The following is a 20,940-nucleotide window of genomic DNA, read 5'->3' as shown; positions in this document are numbered from 1 at the left end:
GAGCAAATTAGGCACAAGGCCGATTTTTAAAGTGAGGATTGAAGGGGAAATGGGGACCAACTCCCCGGGGAGTAGGGGAGCTGGATAATGACAATTGGTATGAAGGGTTGCCCCTACATTGACCAAGGTCTTATACATGGAGTTTCCCCCCACATATGGTTTTTGCTTGCAGTATCTGCCGGAACAGATACTACACTTTGAGATATTAAATCCTTTATTCATGTTAAAAATACATTGAAAATCAACAATGAACAAAAAATTTAGGCACATGGCCAACTACACTTTGATCTTGACCTGAAGGCCAAGGACTGTGTTTGGATGTTTTGATGGCAGTATTGATATCAATAACTCTTGTTTGTTGGCGGATCCAGTTGTTTGTCTTTCTGTCTTGTAGAGTGATGCCTCTATCTTCGTGCTATTGCCAATATTTCACTTTGGCAAGTCATCGGGGCCCATATCTCATTACTGTAGATAATCACAGCTAGTATATATTTATTGAAGAGCTTTCACTCTGATTGCCATAGTTGCTTTTTGGCTTCTTGTGATATTATCCACTTTCCCAAAAGCTGCCATTCCCAATGCTATCCTTCTCTTTATCTCTTAGAGTGGATGCTGATTAGAATGTCATTTTGTTCCTGAGAAGAGTGTGACATCAGTACTACATCATCAGCAAAGATGAGATGTGACAGGTGTTTTCCATTGATGTTGACTCCTCTACATCCCATCGCATCCTGGGGACAGGCTGTGAAGAGTTTTGGTGAGATGTTGTCATCTTATCTTGCTCCACTCTCCAGCTTCATCTTGTTGCTGTCATGATGGAGCTTTAAAGTAGAGGAAGCCCCATTGTTCAGGTCTTTCAGCAAGGTGATGTATGTAGAGTCAATTCCCTGGTTCTCAAGGGCAGTCAACAATGGATATCATATCTCCTAAAAAGCCAGACGAATTCTCACGAGAATGAAACGCAGTACATTCTGTGTAGCTTAATTGCCATATATATTTTTATAACTTACTATATATATACATATATATATATATATATATATACTTGTTTATTGTGTTTATTGTTATATAAACATGCTCACATCTCGCTGCTACAAATAGCCACTTGTTTCAATCAAACAACAGATATCATCAGGCAGCGACTTGACTATTCAAAAGTTCAATGAGCATGTTTATATAACAATAAACAAGTATTATCAGCTCTTTTTATTGAGCACTATCTAACAACCTCGCTGAATTCATTAGTCCATTACTTTTGAATAAAAAAACCCGAGTATATATATATATATATATATATATATATATACACACACACAGTAGAACCTTGGGATATGGTAGCCCCAGGATACGTTTTTTTTCAGACTACAATGTGCAATACTATGTTTTTCCAACCTCTGGTTATGGTATGTGCCCCACCTTACGGTGTTATTTATAATGTTATTTGATTATATGCATGTGTATTATATACTGTACTGTAATTTGTTACTAATTTTTAATATGTATAAAATACTGCTTAGGCCCCTATCATGCGGTGATTTCACCTTATGATTCCTACCTCAGAACAGATTAATCCTGTATTCTGGGGTTCTACTGTATATATAATGCTCCTCGTCTTGAGTTGAGCATATTGAGAAATGATACACGAATTACCATTAGCGTATATAAGCGACGCTCTTTGTGTAAACAAATTGAGCGGAGGTATTTCGGATGATGTCAAAACATCGTTAAACTCACTAATCACTTAGCAGCCGCCAATAGCGTAATGGTTAGGAGCTTTGACTGTCGTACAGACGGTCGGGTTTCAATCCTGGTAGTTGCCTGTCTATCTGCACTGATGAGCTGTGAAACAGCGAAACAGTACTGTATGTGGATGACTATATATATATATATATATATATATATATATTCGGGGGGATACCATCTGCTTCCATCACTCTCCACAGGGTACCGCGGTCGACCGAGTCAAAAGCGGCAGCGAAGTCGATAAAGCATACGATTGTACTCTGCTGGTAGCACCAGTGCTGTTCCAAGGCTCGCCTCAGCGTGAATATTTGGTCGACGCATCCGCGGCCAGATCAGAATCCGCATTGGTTAGGACGAGTCCTTCTGTCCCTTTCGTATTGAAACCGTCTCAGAATGAGGATAGTGAAGACTTTGGCAGCGACATCTATAAGGCTGATGCCTCTGTAGTTACTACATGTCCGTTTGTCACCCTTCTTAAAAAAGGGAAGAAGGATGGCGTCACTCCAATCTTGGGGAATCTCCCCACTATTCCAAATCTCAGAAATCAGCTGGTGTAGGCGAGGGGTTAATTCATCGATTCTGGTCTTGTAGACCTCAGCCGGGATACCGTCCTCGCCTGGAGCTTTGTTATTCTTCAACTTGGCAATGACGGCTCTGATTTCTTCATGGCTGGGGGTATCCGACGAGTAATCATAGAGATCTGCAGCAGTGGGGGTGTTTTGACCTGGTATTGTAGGTGGAGGCTGGTGGTTCAGGAGTTCATGGAAGTGCTCGTGCCACCGATCCAATCGTGCGTTTAGCTCAGTAATGATTTCACCTCCACTGTTGTGGATGGATTCGCTCACGGATGACCTCGTCTGTGTGCTGGACTTCAATAGTTGATATAACTTGCGGGAGTCCCCTACCGAGGCCGCATGTTCCATGTCAGTTGCGATATTGTGCCAGTAAACATTGCGGTCGTTGCGGGCAGAGTGCGTTGTTTCTCAGCGAAGGCGACGATAGTTGGCATCTCCGTTGAGTCTGGCACGTTTAGCCTCCTCACCCAATTTCACCGTTCGACTTGAGATCCAGTCCTTTTGACGACACTTTGTGAAACCCACGGTGTTGGCCGCTGCTTCAGTGACGTCCTTTTTGAGTGCTTTCCATATATCTTCCACCGATTCTTCTGGTTGTAAACCATTGAATCGGTTGCGTAGGTCCAGTTGAAACTGAGTCGCAGTGCCGTCCACTTTCAGCTTTGTGATATCAAGACGTTTTTGACGAGAAACGTGTTTGTTGGCCTTTAGTCGCATTGTGAGCTTGGCTCTAACAAGGACATGATCCGATCCATGGGTATTTCCTGTTTCAGCACCTCTGTAAGCGCGGCAGTCACGCATATTGCTTACTCAACTTGATCAAGGCCTACTACCATCGGACTCGCACGCGTGTCCGCTGTTATGGCCAGGACTCCTCTTTCTTCAACGTCAGCAGTGGTGTCCGCCAGGGATGCGCGCTCTCGCCCATCCTTTTCAATTACGCCATTGATTGGATCATGGAACAGGCGCTGCCTGGGTATCCTGGCGTCGTGGTGGGGCGTAACTTTCATCTTACCGATTTGGACTACGCGGACGATATTGCGGTTCTCGGGGAGAGCTACAAAGACATACAGATGGTGCTGAACCGAATCCAGGAGAAGGCAGCTGCCATCGGCATGAGAATCAACGCCAGAAAGATGAAGATTCTATCGGCTGGCATCCCCCAAGCAGAAAGATCCTCCGTCACTCTCAACGGGGAAACCCTCGAGGAGACGGATAGCTTCAAATACCTGAGCTGCACGTTCATTGGTACCGGTCAAGGCATGAATGAGATTGAAACGCGCATTAATGCCGCACGAGCTGCCTTTTGTCGACTCCAAAGGCGATTATGGTCACGGCCTGAAATACGTCTGAGGACAAAAATACGAATCTACCAGGCCCTCGTCCGCTCAATACTTTTGTATGGATGTGAGACCTGGCCCATACGGAAAGCGGATCTGCGACACGTAGAAGTTTTCGACCACTACAATCTCCGCCGCATTCTCCATGTCCGTCCCTTGGATTTCGTCGCCAACAAAGAAGTCCGGCGTCGCTGCAATCTCCAGGCAATTACTGACCTACTGCGGGCCCGACGCCTTCGATGGTTCAGCCATGCCTCTCGCCGTGATGCAGGGGTCTTTATCCACGAGGCTATCTCCCCACGTCCTCTACCCGGCTGGAAAAAACGTGTCGGTGGCCAGCTAAGAACGTGGCTCGGGACTATCAAAACCGACGCTGAACTTATTTCGGGCCCGCTCATCTATGGCCTGTCTCGTTGGAGACGTGACTGGCTGTTGCTCACTCGGGATCTTGCCTCCGATCGCTGGGCTTGGGCCGCAGCGGTACGAGATGTGCATCTTCATGAAGCCGACTCAACTCCTCCAGGGTGAATGTCGTTTCAAGTACAAGTATATATATATATAAAAATAAAAAATAATTTTTTTTATTCATCCAGCCTTGACAGACGTGTTTTAAATTTTATCTCCAGTGCTTTTGGAATTTACCAATTGGATTGAAATTTTAAATTCGACCGTTTTGGATTTACCATTTTTGGATTTTTACCCTTCACCAGACTATCCATTCATGTGAAATCTTTTTATCATTTTTCTTTTGCCTCCTGTTCCCCTTACCTCACGCTTTTTTTTAACCGAGTAAGATCTTTGACTTACTTGTAGTTTCATTAAATACTTTTATATGCAAAATCCGATCTTGCATTTTGCTAATTCCTGCCCTCTGATGAGAAGGAGAGTATTTCTTCAAAACTCCGCGGATTAAGGACTATCCACTTATCTTGTGCTCCCTTTTTTAAAATTAAATATGTTTTTAACTCTTTTTCAAGATATCTTTTAACATGTTTTATTAATCATATATATATATATATATATATATATATATTCACTGTTTATTCACCCCAAACAAGGCACAGTTCCACTAAGTTGTAAGGGGCGACCTCAGTCTTGACTATGGATATCCACCATAGGTAGCTGCGCGCAAATTTTTTGTGGCATACTGCGCAATTTACAATCACACCTCTCGTGAGTTAACATTGTTGAATACCAGTGGCAAGTGGCTGAAATACTAGTATATATATATATATATATATATATATATATGTAATTTTATTTTAGCCGCTTTTAAGTATAAGGGATTCTATGCATTGGTTGATTCATATATATATATATATATATATATATATATATACTGCCCGGTTGTTTGTAGGTGTGTAAAAAAAAAAAAAGTGGTAGTAGGGAAGTAGGCTCGAACCCGTACCGCAAAGGAGGAAAAGAATGGGGGGAAAAAAACCTGATGTCTTTGCTGTTACGACCATCGCCAAACCGGAAGTGACATAGGTTTACATTAAGGCTAGACAATCGAAAAGAGAGGATGACTTTCAAAAATATCGGCGAAAAAAGCGACCCCCCCCCCCTGTAGATAAGTACCCAGTTGAAGGTGAAGATATTAATGTTTTTAGCCAATTTTTCGATATTTGTCATCTGAAATGTTGAACTTCAAAACAATACTGATCTTGTAAAAACCCGTCGCCTCTGTCAAAAGTTTTAGGCAGACATGCAAACATACATACAATTATATATTGGTAACTAAAAATTTTTGAACCAAACCGATTAAAAAGCTTGTCATATCTCTGAATACCCTTTATTTAAAATTTCAAATGTTTAGACCAGAAATTGTCTGAGTAATTTGGTAGAGACCGCAGAGGTCAAATTTTTTTTAACTTTGACCCCTATTAACATTTATTGTTTTGGGCTCAAATCAAGTTATTAAGTTAGATCCATGTCCCAGGAACCTATATCTAAAATTTCAAGTGTTTATACTTCAAATTGGCAGAGAATTTTGGTAGAGTTCTCAAAGGTCAAATCGTTGAACTTTGACCCCTTAACAGCCGATTACAAAGATCTTCCCAAATCTTAGTAGCCAGCATATCAAATTTCGAGTCTGTAGACTGAAAATTGACAGAGTTATTGTGTAGGGAAATGAACACAGACAGACAGACACTTTCACTTATAAAAATATATATATAGGTTTAGGACGAGTGGAAACTGAGATAAGTAGAGATCACATACGATGCCTAGAATTCCCAAATGGTCATCCATCTGGTATTAACCAGGCTCAATGTTGCTTAACTGCAGTGATCTGACAAGAACTGGTGTGTCAACATGATTGTGCCGTACATGGCATAATCACGTTTATGCTAAGGGCCTACTATTTGGGACCATTGGGACCAGATTTGCCGGGATACTATGTAAGAAGTTGAGAAGCGAGATGCCTGTTCACATTAGACTTGAACTTCTGCATGTCAGTCCAGTCCAGGAAGTAGGAGCCTGGGAGGGAATTCCATAGTCTAGCAGTTTGAGGAAAGAAGATATTCGAGTAGAAGGTTTTATGCCATCTAGGGATCTCTACAGTGCAGGGGTGGGATTTTGTTGCCTGTCTGGTTTGTTGGAGGTATTTATGTTGTGGGGTACTAGTGCTTACCACATTTCGGCAATAGGGTAGTTACGTCGGGAAGTATTTCGGCAATGGGATAGTGCAGGACCTATTAGGTTGGCGACTCTTTTTGGAACCCTATTTTAGGAGTGGCAGATGCACCAGCCAAGATGTGACAACAGTAATACTCAATACATGGGCGAATAGTGGCTTTGTAGAGATACAGGATACTCTCAGGTGTGAGTAACCTTCTTGCACGGTAGAGAGAGCCCACCTTGTTCCAATTCATGTTGATTGTGAATGGTTAAGCCTAGGAGCATGAGGGAAGTACTTTAAGGTAGTTTACCACTATATTTAAAATAAAAGTTTACATATGATATGAAAACATACAATGTTTGTTAATATTTTTAGAATGCTTGTAAAACAAATGTGTTTCACTGATTGAAATTTTAAAGAAGTCTGAGTGGATAAAATCGTAAAGAAAACTCGTACATTCAACTACACAAATTATATTCGATCAAAAGTTGTTAATGATTTGTTTTTCATTGTAGAAAGAAAGTTCATTGAAAATATTAAACTGAATAAGTTTATACATTTGCTTTTGATGTGCAGGCGATAACGAGAAAAGTTAATGAGTTGTGTGTACATGTGTGTTATTGCCTCTGTGTGTGTGTATGCTTATGACTGTTTATATGTGTGAGTTAAGAAAGCAACCCCAATCACAACAGAGGAACGAAGGTGGTTTAGGGAAGTTCTGTGGTGGATTTTGTGCTCAACTGTTTATTAAACGAAAAAAATCTGACTTTTTATGGATTCAGGGTGGATTAAAACTGCAAATTTTATGAATGAAAAGAAATACATTTGAATGTTTATTTATTTATTTGTTTTTAATTAATTCAGGTGCGCGTATACACAGAAACCATTTTAAGCATTTTCATTCTGGAAACTGAAGAATAAACTTTGGTAGCCACAACTGAATAAAACAAAACTGACCAACTCAAAGTGATCGGATTGACATTTTTTTTATTCCTGCTTCTTTTCTTCTTTATTTTTCTTCTTTATATAATAAAGTAAAGTCAGTTGAATGTTTGATTTTTTGTCATCGATACGTTCCTACAAAATCAGTATCTTATTCTGAATAGCCATTTTATTTTGTTAAGCGTTCGTCCATGTTCTTAGCAACAATAAAATGTAATTTGAGTTAATTCCTTTCAGAAAATAATTTATCCACTCAAATTTATTTTCCTACATCCGCCATATTATTTAAAAGGGAGATAACTATGTATTCGTCCGTTAAGACTTGCTTTGAAATAAAAATACAGCATAGTTTTCAAAAAAGCAAAACAAATTGCAAATAAATAAGTATCAGCTATATTTTAAGTTTTTTATGATGTACTAGTTGTATATACCCAGTGTTGCCCGGTCAAACATATTGCCAGGCAGAGGAATTAGTCACATACTATTTAAGATACATTGAATATCCTAACTTGTTATGAAAAGTGAGCAGATGTTGGATTTAGGGAAGCATAAAACACATCCGTCTTGGTCTATGAAAATCAAATGCAAAGTAACTTTCATAGTTTAAAGGGGAAATAACTTAAATAGCTTAAATAAAAAAGCTTACTTCCAGTTTTAAACACAACTGTTGTCAGCTATTAATAATTGAAAATAAATTGAATTAAATATAAATTAAATTAAAAGTAAATATAAATGAATCAACTTTAAACAGTATTTCTAAATAGAACAATTAACACGATTATTTTACAACAAACAATTTATAACATGGAAATAATTAAAATAGATTTTCTTTAATGTAATATGCATGTAGATTTCTTTTGAATACATAGTACATATAGAAATTATATATATATATATGGAATAAAAGTGTACATAAGTCCGTTTTGTGAAATATCAGCACATAAATCTATATATAAAAAAGTGAAAATGTGTGTGTGTGTGTGCATTTTTTTCTGTATGTCTGCCAAAGGCTTTTCTCGCCGGGCTCATCGGGAGGGAGGTTTTTTTTGTTTTTTTACATAGGCGTCACCACTTATCAAGGCCGATAGGCCACTCAAGGATAAGTCGCGTCTAGATTTATTTACATCGAGGGAGCTTACTATTTCTTAGAACTTGTTATATACCGTCTAAATAATAATATCTAAGATTTGCAAACGCGCGTCGCGTCTAGATTTATTTACATCGAATTTTAGAAAATTCTTGCTATTTTAGCTTCTCTCGAGTGTGTTCGGCTTTTTAGTATAAAGTGAAACTAAGTTGAAACTGTGATCGGTTCCCGGCTTTCATCACGGGAACATCCAGAAAGCAATCAGCTTTTGATTAATGTGAGGGAAACCTTATATCAGACAATTGCTATTCGATTGGACACTCCCCTTTAAATGGGGAGTTGGTTCCCCCCCCCAAACATCTTGGGGAAACAAAACCAGAAAAACTACCTTGCAGCCAAAGTTGGGTAAACAAACCCAAAATTCACTCAGTCTATGGCGTGATATTTGACCTCATTAAATCCACACACCTTGCAATTGTTTTTAATCCTTAAATTGAAACGTTTTTCACTTACTCTCCCTTGTTGGCCTAGCGGTAACATGTCATGTTTTGATAACCAAGCTCTGATCCCCATCTGGCATCAATTGAAATGGATGGCTCTCGTCTAGGGGAGGCCCCATGTTTTGATAAGCTTCTGGGTTTGACCTTTACTCCTGACCTGAAATGGAACACGTACATCAAGTCTATTGCAAAGGTAGCTGGAAAAATGGTAGGATTCTTTTACCGCTCCAGAAGATATCTCACTGCTGATGCAATTCTCTATCTATATAAAAGCCAAGTACGTCCAAGGATGGAGTATTGCTGCCACATCTGGGCAGGAGCTGCTAAAAACAGCCTATCCTGCCTTGACAGAGTACAAAATAGGCTTTGTGGTTTAGTGGGAGATGCTCTTTTCTCTTCCCTGCAACCTTTCTCCCACATCGTTACTTCCATGGCAAGTGCTTTTATCGTTACTTCCATGGCAAGTGCTCGTCTGAGCTCCAATCTCTGGTCCCCTCTTGCCAATCTTTCACAATAAACACCCGTCATCATTATATTCATACTTCGCCAATTTTGTTTTGATCTACCCCTCCCCAACACATACACCTCCAAACACCCAGGCATCCCTGCTAGTCTATATATAAGGCAAAATGTGTGTATGTATGTATGTATGTTCGCTTTTTGTGTATGTCTGCAAAAGGCTTTTTTCAACATGATTCTCGGTCAGCTCCCTCATTCTTAAAACTTTTTATATCGCGTCTAAATCATAATTACTATGACTTAACAATGGGGGTCGCATGTGTATTTAATTTGCCTGACTTTTACCAGCTCGCAGCGTCTTCGAAAAGCGAATGATCTGGCTTGCAGCGCAAAACTAGGTCAGATATCACACCACTTCCTTGCACCTGTTTATTTTGCTTCATAAACATTCACATAACGCCCTTATCAGTTCTATTCCATCGTGGCCAAGATGGTTAGGTGTCTGGCTTTTTCCCCCTTTTGTTTCCACTTTCGCATCAAGGCTTCAGGGTTCAATCCCACCTTCCTACTAAAACTTTTTTTTAACACATACACCTGCTAGTCTATAATATAAATCTCACCTGTCTGTTTAAATGTACATATGTATGTTTGTATGTCTGCGTAAAACTTTTGACGGAGGCAACGGATTTTCACAAGATCAATATCGCTTTAAAGCTTGACCCTTTGGACGACAAATATAAAAAAAATTCCAAAAAATATTAATTCCTTCACCCTCAACTGGCCACTTTTTTACAAGGAGGGGCCGCTTTTTTCGTTGATATTTTCGAAAGTCATCCCCTCTTTTCGATTGACTAGCTTTAATTTAAACCTAAATTACAACTAAAATAAAATAAAAGAAACTATGGCAGAGAATTGTTTTGCAGGTATATTAAAAATTAGTTCACTTATTCTGGTGTTATCTCAAATCGTTTTGTCATCACCAGCCAGTGTCTGATAGGTGCAGATCATAATGAATGGTCCAGGACTATTTATTATTGTTGAAGATTGGTAGCCAGTCATCGGTTTTCAAAGTCACTAGGATTGAAGTTATAGCCCGAATATATTAACAAAAATATTTAGAGTGGGGAGTCTTTACTCTTTCAAAGATATTTTTTTGAAAAAGAGGAACATTCTTTTTATTATTATCACTAGAAGTTCTCATGAAGCTCATCATCAGAGATTACTCACTGACAGCAATCTGTGGTGTTCCCAGTACGAATGAGGACTTCTGTGTCTGGTATCCTTTCCTGCCAGCTTATGGCAAGTAGCTTCTTCAGTCTTGTGGTATGGAGGTGAACTTTCTGACGTACCATTGGTAGACAGTCCATGACTCACATCCATAGATTAAAGTGGTAAGTATGACAGCTTTATAGACTTTGATCTTTGTCATGGAGGTAATGCCTCTTCTGTCCCATACATTTTTGTGGAGTCTGCCAAAAGGCAGCGCTTGCTTTAGCAAGTCTGGTGTTTATTTCATCGTTAATGACTACATTGCAGGAGAGCATACTGCCAAGATAGGTGAACTTGTCAACCGCATTGAGTCTTTGCCCCCGATGGAAATGTTGGGTTCTACATACGGTTTTCTGAGTAGGCTGATGCATCACCACTGTCTTCTTGGTATTAATTGTGAGACCAAAATTTTTACAAGCCTCCGAGAATATGTTTGCACTGTGTTGCATGCCTGCCTTAGAGGTAGCGTTAAGGACATAATCATCAGCAAACAGAAAGTCATCTATAGTGTCTGTTGATCCGTCAAATCTGCACCTGATTCCAATGCTCATATTAGTGTCTCCGAAGGCATCCGTCAGCATCGCAGAGAACATGAGGCTGAACAGGGTGGGAACCAAACACGCATCACTCAGAGGTTTCCCCACGATCTTGAACTCTGGCCATCACGCCATCATGAAACTGACGTATGATGGCAATGAATTTTCTTGGACACTCATACTTTGTCATTATTCTCCAGAGGCCTTCACTGTTTACATTGTCCAAGGCTTTGGTCAGATCATAGGTGGACTATAGGTCTACATTTTCTTCTTGGCATTTTTCTGCCTGGTGGCAAACACCATATCAGTAGTACCACAATCCTTATGGAATCTGCATTGGCTCTCTGGCAAGAGGTCTTTTTCCAGAATAACTATGAGTCTGTTCAGCATTACTCTGGTCAGTACCTTGCTTACAATGCATAGCAGGGATATTCCTTGGTGGGTATCGCAGGCCTGGTGGTCACCTTTATGCTTATATAGATGTATGATGGAGGCATCTTTGACGTCTTGGGGAAATATCTCCTCCTGCCGGATGATGTGGAAAAGCTGATGAAAGTTTTTCAGTTAGGATCTTGCCGCCCTCTTCATATATCTCAACTGGAATAGAGTCTGAGCCAGGCACTTTCCCAGTGGACAAAAAAGGTGGCTTATTTTCTCAGTCTCTTCAAGGGTTGGGAGTTCATCCATTTCCTTGTTTATGGTAATTTGGGGGAGGCAGTCAATAGCCTCATCACTGATGGTAGAGGGACGGTTTAGTACACTTTTAAAATGCTCCGCCCATCTTCTCAGGATCACATCTTTGTCAGTGAGGATAGTGGCTCCGTCTGCATTGAGGAGAGGTGATGTTTTGGATGGAGTTAGACCATAAATTTCCTTGAGACCATCATAGAAATTCTTCATGTTGTTCCTATCTGCATAAATTTTGAATTTCTTCTGTTTTCTTGCTAAGCCAAGTATCATGCATGTATCTGAGCTTCAACTAAATGTTGCTACGCAAACTTTTCCATACGTCCTTCTTTAGTTTGGAGGATGGATCTTCAATATTGGCTTTGTATGCAGAATGCTTTTCCTCTAGCAACTGGGTAATCTCCAGGCAGTTCTCATTAAACCAGTCCTTGTGTCTCCTGGAGACTGGCCGTAGACATTCCATGGCTGTGTCACACATTATCGCGCGGATTATCTCCCATGCTATTTCCATATCTCGGTTGTCTATTCCAGCAGGTTCAACGTGTTCTGACAGTTTTCGAGAAAGATTTCTGGACAGTTTTTTATTTTCAACTTGTTGATATTAAATTGTTTTGGTGCTATCTTTCCTTGGGGACTTTTCTTTGGTTGGAGATGCAGACTGAGCTTAGCCATTATGAGGTGGTGGTCTGTCTAGTACTCAGCTCCACACATGGCCCTAGTGATACGTATGACCGCCTCCCCCAAATTACTATAAACAAGGAAATGGATGACCTCCCAACCCTTGAAGAGACTGAGAAAGCAAGCCACCTTTTGTCCACTGGGAAAGTGCCTGGTTCAGACTCTATTCCAGTTGAGATATATAAAGAGGGCGGCAAGACCCTGACTGAAAAACTTCCATCAGCTTTTCCACATCATCTGGCAGGAGGAGGTGATATAGTCAATTAGATGCTTTGAGCAAGGGTGTATCCATGACGTCTTTTGTGAAGAAGAAGGTGAAACATAGCGTTTGTTATCAGCAGGTCATGCTCAGAGCAACTTCGAAGGAGAAGAAGACCATTGCTATTACATTTTCCAATAGCATTTGATGTTGCATCTCTGATGTTATTCAGATCTTTGTGGAACTTGTCTTTAATGCCATCAGGGTTTGTCATCATAGGAGTGTATACACTGACAAGAGTAGCAAACTTCTTTGGAGGGAGGGAGTCTCAGTGTCATTCACTCCTCTTGGAGGTCCAGCCAGTTTACTCACAGCACATATTTCACCGCAAAGCAAACTCCTGCCTCACGCCTCTCCTCAGGTCTTCTGCCACTCCAAAAGGGGTAGCTCTGACCTCTTTCATCAATTTAACCTTCACCTGCCAGTCTTGTTTCACTTAGAGCAGTAATGTCAATATTGTACCTGGCAAGTTCGCTTGCAATAAGTGCAGTGCGTCTGTGTGGTCTGTCTAGGTTATTTTTGTCCAAGACTGTACGAACGTTCCATGTCGCAATCTTGATTAGTATCTTTTTTTCTTTATTTTGACCGCATTATTAGGGTTTCCACTGACTACAATAAGCCAACCAGGATGTAGTGGAGTGGGCAATGTTTGGAGCACCTTTTCTAGCTGGTTCCCATGCCATGGGAGTGAGCAGTGTTGTCCTAAAGAGGGCTGCTCAGACACTCAGATGGCTGCCGAACTCCATTTCCGTTCTCATTAGTGGAGAGCGACCCTATGGCCTGAACTGTATGTGTTCAGGTTTGAAACTATACCTCCAGTGTGCCCACATGTGTCACTTGGTCATCTGCCAAAAGCCACAGGACTTGAAAGGGATGAGGGGTATAATGGATGACATGTGCTGGGAGTTTGTTTAAAGTGAAGCTGGTTTGCGCAGAGCCAGTCTCACTCTCTCGTCCCAACTAGCCTAATCCAGTAGCAAGGCATTCAATTTTGTTGTTTTTATTACAAGGATGCAGGAGCTACTGGAAGAAGATGAGTATGCCAGCTGACTGCCTATGAGACTCCACTCTGAGGTCCTCCTCCTTGGTTGTTCGTCCTGGTCACGGATGCATGGAAGTTACTCTAAACAGAGTTCAGTCCTGGTTTTTAGTCCAGCCTGGTAAATTCTCCACACAACGGTGCTGCACTAGCAGTGTCAGACGTCGCCATTAAAAATGAGTGATAAAAATTTGAATAATTAGACTCACTATCTTTTGAAGCTTATAACTACTTGAAAAATGTAATTTAAACCGTAATTTTTTTTCAATAAAAGGAGCAAAGACCAAATTTTAAAAATAATAAAAGGTTTAATAGAAAAATATGAAATATTTTTTTAAAATCGGTTTTCTTTCAAAAAATTTCAAGAAAATCAACGAATTTTAACTTACTTCAAATATAAAAATATATATAAATTCCAAAAAATCACTTACCTATAAAAAATAATAATCAATGGGTGCTTCCATTCTTCATTGTTAAGAATTTATCCATATTCATATTTTATATTCCATGTACTTTTTAAATGAAAGAATTTTTTAAGCAAGGATTAAAAAATACCACGATTTTAAATTGTCATATGAGGGGTTCACAAACACAGTTGTCTCTCTTTCTTTCAGTTGAGAAATATGGAGGCCGAAAAGCACCATAATTAATTGTGTCTTATCTCCCCTTTGAATTTCTGACATGTGTTTGCTGTCAACAATCAAGTTAGTCAATTATGGGTCACCATATTTAAAAAATGACATTTTACTCTCAGTTGAATAATTAAGTTTACTTAAAAAAAAAAAAACTTGCCGACAAATTTTCCATTTTTTTTTTATTCTCTTAAAGAATTACATGAGTTTTTGATTTAAAATATTTTATTTCTTCTTTATGCAATGAATTTTTTTCTTTTCAAAAATCTAAAAAAAAAAACATTGAATGGAATAGAAAAAATTGATGTAGGTGTCCTATTTTTACAGGACAATATTTTCAAAATATGAGGTTTCACTTAAAAAAAGAAAAAAAAATCAATGTGGTTTTTCTTAAAAAAGATTTTAAACTTTTGACTTTTGACAGATAAATTTGCACAAAACTATTCTTTTGTTTTTGTTTGAAATTAGATGATTTTATTTATTGATCTTTTATCTTCAATTTGTGATATATAAACCTTAGGTGAGAAAATTAATTATTTTCTTTTTAATAGGCATTTCTAAATGTGGGGGGGGGATTAAAAAAAAACAAAAAACGTTTGTCTAGAAAATTATATTCGGTTTATTGGAAAGAGCATAAAATTTCACATTAAATATGAAAATATCTTAAAAATTGAACCAATAGAAAAATTTTGATAGATTTTAAAATTGAAAAAAATTTAACTCGTAAAATTCAATTCATTTCATTAGGTAGAAAAAATGGCTGCATGAGCGCGTGCATGCACTTTGTAAACATTTTTTATAAAAAATAAAAAAATAATATTTTAAAAAAACTTTAATAGTTTATTTTGGAAGTATATTCCATAAAGAAATTAAACAACCCACTTTAAAAAAAAAATTATTAGTTCGTATATTTTATTCGCAGTTTTGTGTTAAGGGTGTCAAAAATTCTCCCAAAATTCTGACACACCTAGTGTTGTACCAGCACCGTCCCCTCATAATACTGCCTTTTTTAGCAATTTTATAAGTTCGAAATCTCGGCGACTATTGATCAGAATTTAACAAATGAAAGCTTGTTGGACAGCTAATGATCTGAATTGTGTAATGGGCTATGTGACTTTTGCCCTTAAGGTGGCACATTATTGTTTCAAAGTGGGGGATCACTTTTTGATATTAATTTAACATAAAATGAGCACCCACTTTATGGTCACCTTTTGGAGGGGGATCTGTTATTTTTTTTAGGAGTGGTGTGTATGGTGGTCTGGTAGACCAACACAAAACTCTGTTCCGTCTGCCTGCTTCCCACCTGACTACAACTTGGATGTCTTCAAGTCCAACGTAAACAAATTCCTAATGAACCATCCCCTTAAGTAAATACTTCATTAAATCTCCACACTAACGTACCGTACTTGCAATAACCCTTATCCCTGAGTGGCTTCCGGGCCTTGATAAGTGGTGACCACCGTGTAAAAAAAAAAAAAAAAAAAAAAAAAAAACCTATCTTAAAAAACTTGTTTTCTATAGGTTTTCGGGTGTGTTAAAAATGAATATTGCAATTTAATTTTCCACAAATAAATATTTTTCCAAATATTAAAAAAAATATTGTTAGGAAATAGGTCGAACATAAGAAAGAAATATGGTAAATTATATTGTAGACACGTTTTACCGGAAGTGAGGGTCAGCTGATCAGATCTGCGTGTGAATCACGTGATTAGGTTAGCTGGAGTCAGTGAGTTTGGGTTTGGACGAAGAGCGGACGGCTTAACAGGTCGTCCCTTCCCTTTCACTGGGGGGTGGGGGGAGCTGACGTGTGTGAAAATAAGACCTTGAATTAACCACGCAAGCAAAGACATTCACTTTCCATTCTTCTGCGATCGACATCTGGAAGATGAATAAAAACTATATAAAACCATTTATCGTCTTGGAGTGAATGAATATTCGTCCAAAACAGGTTTCCAGATTCCCCTCCAAGAACAAGATGATTCAGGTGGACAAGATCAATGACGCATGAAGTTAAGGTATGTCCAAAATACATGTACACCCCCCTCGCCCCCACACACACAACAGCATATGAACAATTAGATATGAATATATCACAAATAGACAGCAACATTTAGACGATCATACAACAATACAACATATGCATGTGTTTGCGCATACAAAAATGGCCATCACTTATAAATGAATTACATTTCTTAATACTAGGAAAAATACTTATTTGTGGAAAATTTAAATGCGATATTCATTTTCAGCACACCCAAAGACCTATAGAAAATAAGTTTTTAAGGCAGGTTTTGTGTTGGTGTGCCAGGCCACAATTACAATACAAATACCACCCCTAAAAAATAACAGACTCCCCACCTCCAAAAAAAAAAAAGAGGTAGCTATAAAGTGGGTGTTCATTTCATGTTAAATTAATATAGAAAAATGATCCCCCACTTTTTAAAACTATTATTTCTTCATATCTTTAAACACCTCGTTATTTTCGTTTTCAGCATCCTCGAAAACCTATGTTAGTGATAATTTTATAGGATTTTTTTGTGGATGGAAAGATACTGCACCTTCACCAAGGTTTCAATCATAGTCATTTGTTTTCTTGGTTTTGCATATGAATTACAAAATATCTGATATTTCCCCAAAACCTCTGGACTTAATGGAGGGGAGACCTACTGCTATGGTTTCAAATGATCTGAAATAACAGCAAGGGGAAACTTGATTCCAAATATTTCTCATATGTTATTTCTCCCCTCTTTGGTTTCCATACATAAAGTAAATTTCACAGTGTATAAAGATTATTTGACTCTGGAGATATTCATAATTGTACCCCATCCACCAAAGAAAAATGTGTGTTTTAGACTTTTTAAAAACTTTTTCCGGCGTTTATCATAGATTACAGACTTAAATGTCATATTAACAGAAAAAAAATTTGAAAAAAAAAAAAAAAATTCAATGACTTAAGAAGGGGGTTCATTTTCTCGTTATAACGTTCTACTAAATTGCTACCTGACTTACTGTCCATTTCTTTACCGACGTGTCACGTGATTAGAAGATCTTCTTAAAAGTCATTAATTTTTTTTTTTTTTTCAAAATTTTTTCTACTAATATGATATTTAAGTCTGTAATATATGATAAACATCGGATAAAAAAAAATAAAATAAAAAAGGTGAAAAAAAAAAAAACAAAAAAAAAAACACGCATTTTTAGGGGGTGGGCACTCTAGTACAGGTCCGCCAAATAATTTCCCCCTGTCTTTTAACTAAAAAAAAAAAGAACTTTAGTTATCAGCCTTCCTTAGCTAGCCTCTTTCTAAATATATTTATAAGGCTATATTTTTCTGGTCAACTTTACATTTCGGCGTTTTTTCGCGTTAATGTTATTTTTTTGTTGTTGATGCTAAAAAATTGTTTAAGTCAAAAATAAGTTGCTTGAGAGTTTGGGGAGTTTAGTTTTCTTAATTGCATTGTCGTATTTTCATAGTTTTATCTATGTCAGTGAAAAAAGGTGAACGCCGGTCCTGGGGGTGAAAAAGAAGACCCAAAATAACTGGTCACGTGACAAGAGATTTTTTCTCTCTTCTCCTCCTCCCCCCCCTCTTTATCTTTCACTTCTTCTTCTCGTCATCATCTTTCTTCTTCTTTTTCTTTGGTGACCAAACTGGAAGAAGAAGAAGAAGAAGAAGAAGAAGAAGAAGAAGAAGAAGAAGATATCCGCTTTCTTCAAGGTTTACCGAAGAAATAAAAAACTACTAAAAAATAGATTTTGTGTGAAATAAAATAAGTAAATGCTTAAAAAAAAAAAAAAAGCAACAACAGACGAATGGTGCCGTCTATAGCCTTTAATTGCCAACTGTATTTATTCGAAGTTGTCCTGGCAGAAGGCTTACATAGAAAAACAATTCACGATAGAGTCAGATGCGCCGATAATGCGGGTAAAATAAAAAAAAAATGGTAAATTTTCAGATTAGGTCCACCTCCACCTCGACGATTTTCTTTTAAATGACGACTTTTCTAGGTTTTCGACTATGCTGAATACGAAAATCGCATTAAAAATTTGCAGAAATAAGTAGTTATCGAGATATAAAAAGTTTTATTATGCATTGTATTCTTTGGCGGCCATCTTTTTACGCGCTTGCGCGCGCCATAAACAAATCTACTCATCTATGACTGACACTGCACGCGCGTAAAAAAGATGGCCGCCAAAGAATACAATGCATAATACAACTTTTTATATCTCGATAACTACTTATTTCTGCAAAATTTCAATGCGATTTTCGTATTCAGCATAGTCGAAAACCTTCCGAAGGGGTCATTTAAAAGAAAATTGTGGAGGTGGAGGTGGACATAATCTAAAAAAAATACCAAAAAATATAACCCGATGTAAATGTATATTTTTTTTCGGTAAAACTTGCGGAGAATGCGCTGTTTTAAGGTTGTTTTAAAAATGGAATTTAAATTTTGTTCCAGTTTAAATTCGGTTCGGTAAATTTTTACATTACGTCCAACTCATCGTTCACATTCGACAATGCAACTTTCATAGGTTTTCGGGTATGCTGACAAGGTTAGGAGTGTCTATTCTGAAAGCCGTTCTTAACATGGGGAGGTTGAGGGTGCCTATTCCGAAAGTCGTTCTTAACATGGGGAGGTTGGGGTGTTTATTCGTGTAAACATACCCGAAAAGTAACTTATAAAATGTGAATGTTAGACTTATGTAGAAAAATACCAAAAATGTTATACCAAATCAACTTTTTTGTTTAAAAATTAAATTATTTCGTTTTTGTTAATAAAAATTTTTATAAAAAATTATTCGTTTATATATATATATATATATATATATATATATATATATATATATATATATATATATATATATATATAAAGTACGATTATTGAATGTTATTCTTTCGATTACTTTCGTTTTGGGGGGCGCAATTAAAAAAGATTAAAATGAAACAAAATTTCAATTTCCATTCCATTTTTAAAACAACCGTAAAACAGAGCATTCGGCATTCCCCGTCAGTTTTACCTTTTTATTTTTTCAAAGTTACGTATAGGCGAGAAATACATGCATGATCTTTTTTTTTTTTTTTTTTTTAATAAAGATAATTTGGACTTTACGCAAACGCCCGTGAAAAAGAAAGCGAAACAACGAGAATTATTAGAAAAAGGTTTAAATAAAATAAAGTCGAAACAGTTTGTAAAAAGAAAAGTTTCACATCTATGAAATTGCATCGTGTACTCACAATGAGGATAATTTTGATCGTGAAAAGTTTTTTTTTTTTTTTTAAGTTTTCCCTCTTCACTTTCTCACGGCGCCTACGATTAAGGCGTAATATTATTACTATTAGTATTTGTATTAGTATTCGCCTTAACACTACTACTACTACTACTACTACTACTACTACTAATGCTGCTTCGCCTCTTCCTACTTCTTCCGCATCTCCAACTCCAACAAAAGTTTCTCGAAGAAGCCATCAGCAGCAGGAACGAAGAACCCCCCGCCCCCAAAAGTTTTCACTGAGAAGAAGAAAGAGGAAAAAGAGAAGGGTTGAGAGGTGGAAGATACAGAGTGGAACGAAACTAAGCTACCATTTTTGGTTCTTTGATATGATAGGGGCGCGTGAACAAATCAATTTTGGGTTTTCTCATTTTTTAATTTTTGGAATACAAAACGAACCACTTATATGAAGGATAGTAGTCTTGTTGTTGTTGTTGTTGTATGTATGTGTCTGTGTGTGTGGGAGTGTGTGTGTGTGTGGGGGGGGGGGTTAATACTCAGAAACTACCAAAGATACATTTATAAATCCTATATAATCTGAGTCAGTACAACCCCAATATTTGTAGGTAGGTTTTATGCGTGAGTGCACAAAACCCCTAATAAAAAAATTAATTTGCAACACAAAAGCACACAGTAATTAATCACAACCTTTTTTTTTTTTTTTAGAACAAAACAACGAAAGGGTTTATTTTGAGAGAAGAAGAACTGCGTCCGAAGTGAAAAATAAAAAGGAATGGAAAATTCTTGAATGTTCTTGTGTCGGAGAGGTAGAAACTTGAAGTGTCCCCAGGTTGTCCAGTGGAAGTCTTCAGTGAAGCAGTTCCAGCCTGGGGGGATTCAGTGGACAGAGAGTGAGAGGAGAGAGGTCTGTCTTCTGTGGTGGTCTGAACTCTTCTGTTGGCTGCTTGCTAGTTCCTGACGAGGTTAGAAACCTCCATTCAGTCTCAAAAGACAATGGTTACCTCCAGCATGGGTAACTGCGAGTGTAATTGTGAGGCAAGGGTCGCGCAATGTCTAACCACACCTCTCCTGAATCAGCACTGCTTGAGTCCAGTGGCAAGAAGTCCAGGAGATAAGCGGAGAGCACATACAGCACCTGGAATTCCCAAATGTTCCCCCATTTTAGTACTGACCTGGTTTAATGTTGCTTAACTTTGGGGATCTCATGGAAGCCAGTATGTCGACATGATTATGCTGTATATAACTGATGGAGGTAAGTAGTTTCTTAAGGGACATATAGGATTAATACGCCCTGGTAGCTGACTGATCTGTGCATGGTCACATCAGTCAGCAAGAGGTCATT

The 20,940-nt window shown here is 38.0% G+C and overlaps 1 protein-coding gene across 2 annotated transcripts in view; it reads right to left on the bottom strand.

Moving 5' to 3' along the window:
• Positions 1-19,732, bottom strand: part of LOC145240038 (uncharacterized) — a 26,498-nt gene extending 6,766 nt beyond the window's left edge. The window contains exon 1 of one of the 2 annotated variants that reach the window (XM_080103625.1): positions 19,603-19,732. The gene's annotated coding sequence lies outside the window, so the exon portion shown is untranslated. Of the gene's footprint in view, positions 1-14,165; positions 14,934-19,602 lie in introns of those variants that run through there. The other variant, XM_080103626.1, reaches the window with a different exon arrangement.
• Between the last annotated feature and the right edge of the window lie 1,208 nt (positions 19,733-20,940).

This window comes from Euprymna scolopes, chromosome 19, assembly GCF_053919585.1.
Source record: "Euprymna scolopes isolate OS-2025 chromosome 19, ASM5391958v1, whole genome shotgun sequence".
Lineage (NCBI taxonomy): Eukaryota > Metazoa > Mollusca > Cephalopoda > Sepiida > Sepiolidae > Euprymna > Euprymna scolopes.
The sequence above is the reverse complement of the archived record's forward strand: the minus strand, read 5'-3'. Positions and strand labels throughout refer to the sequence as shown.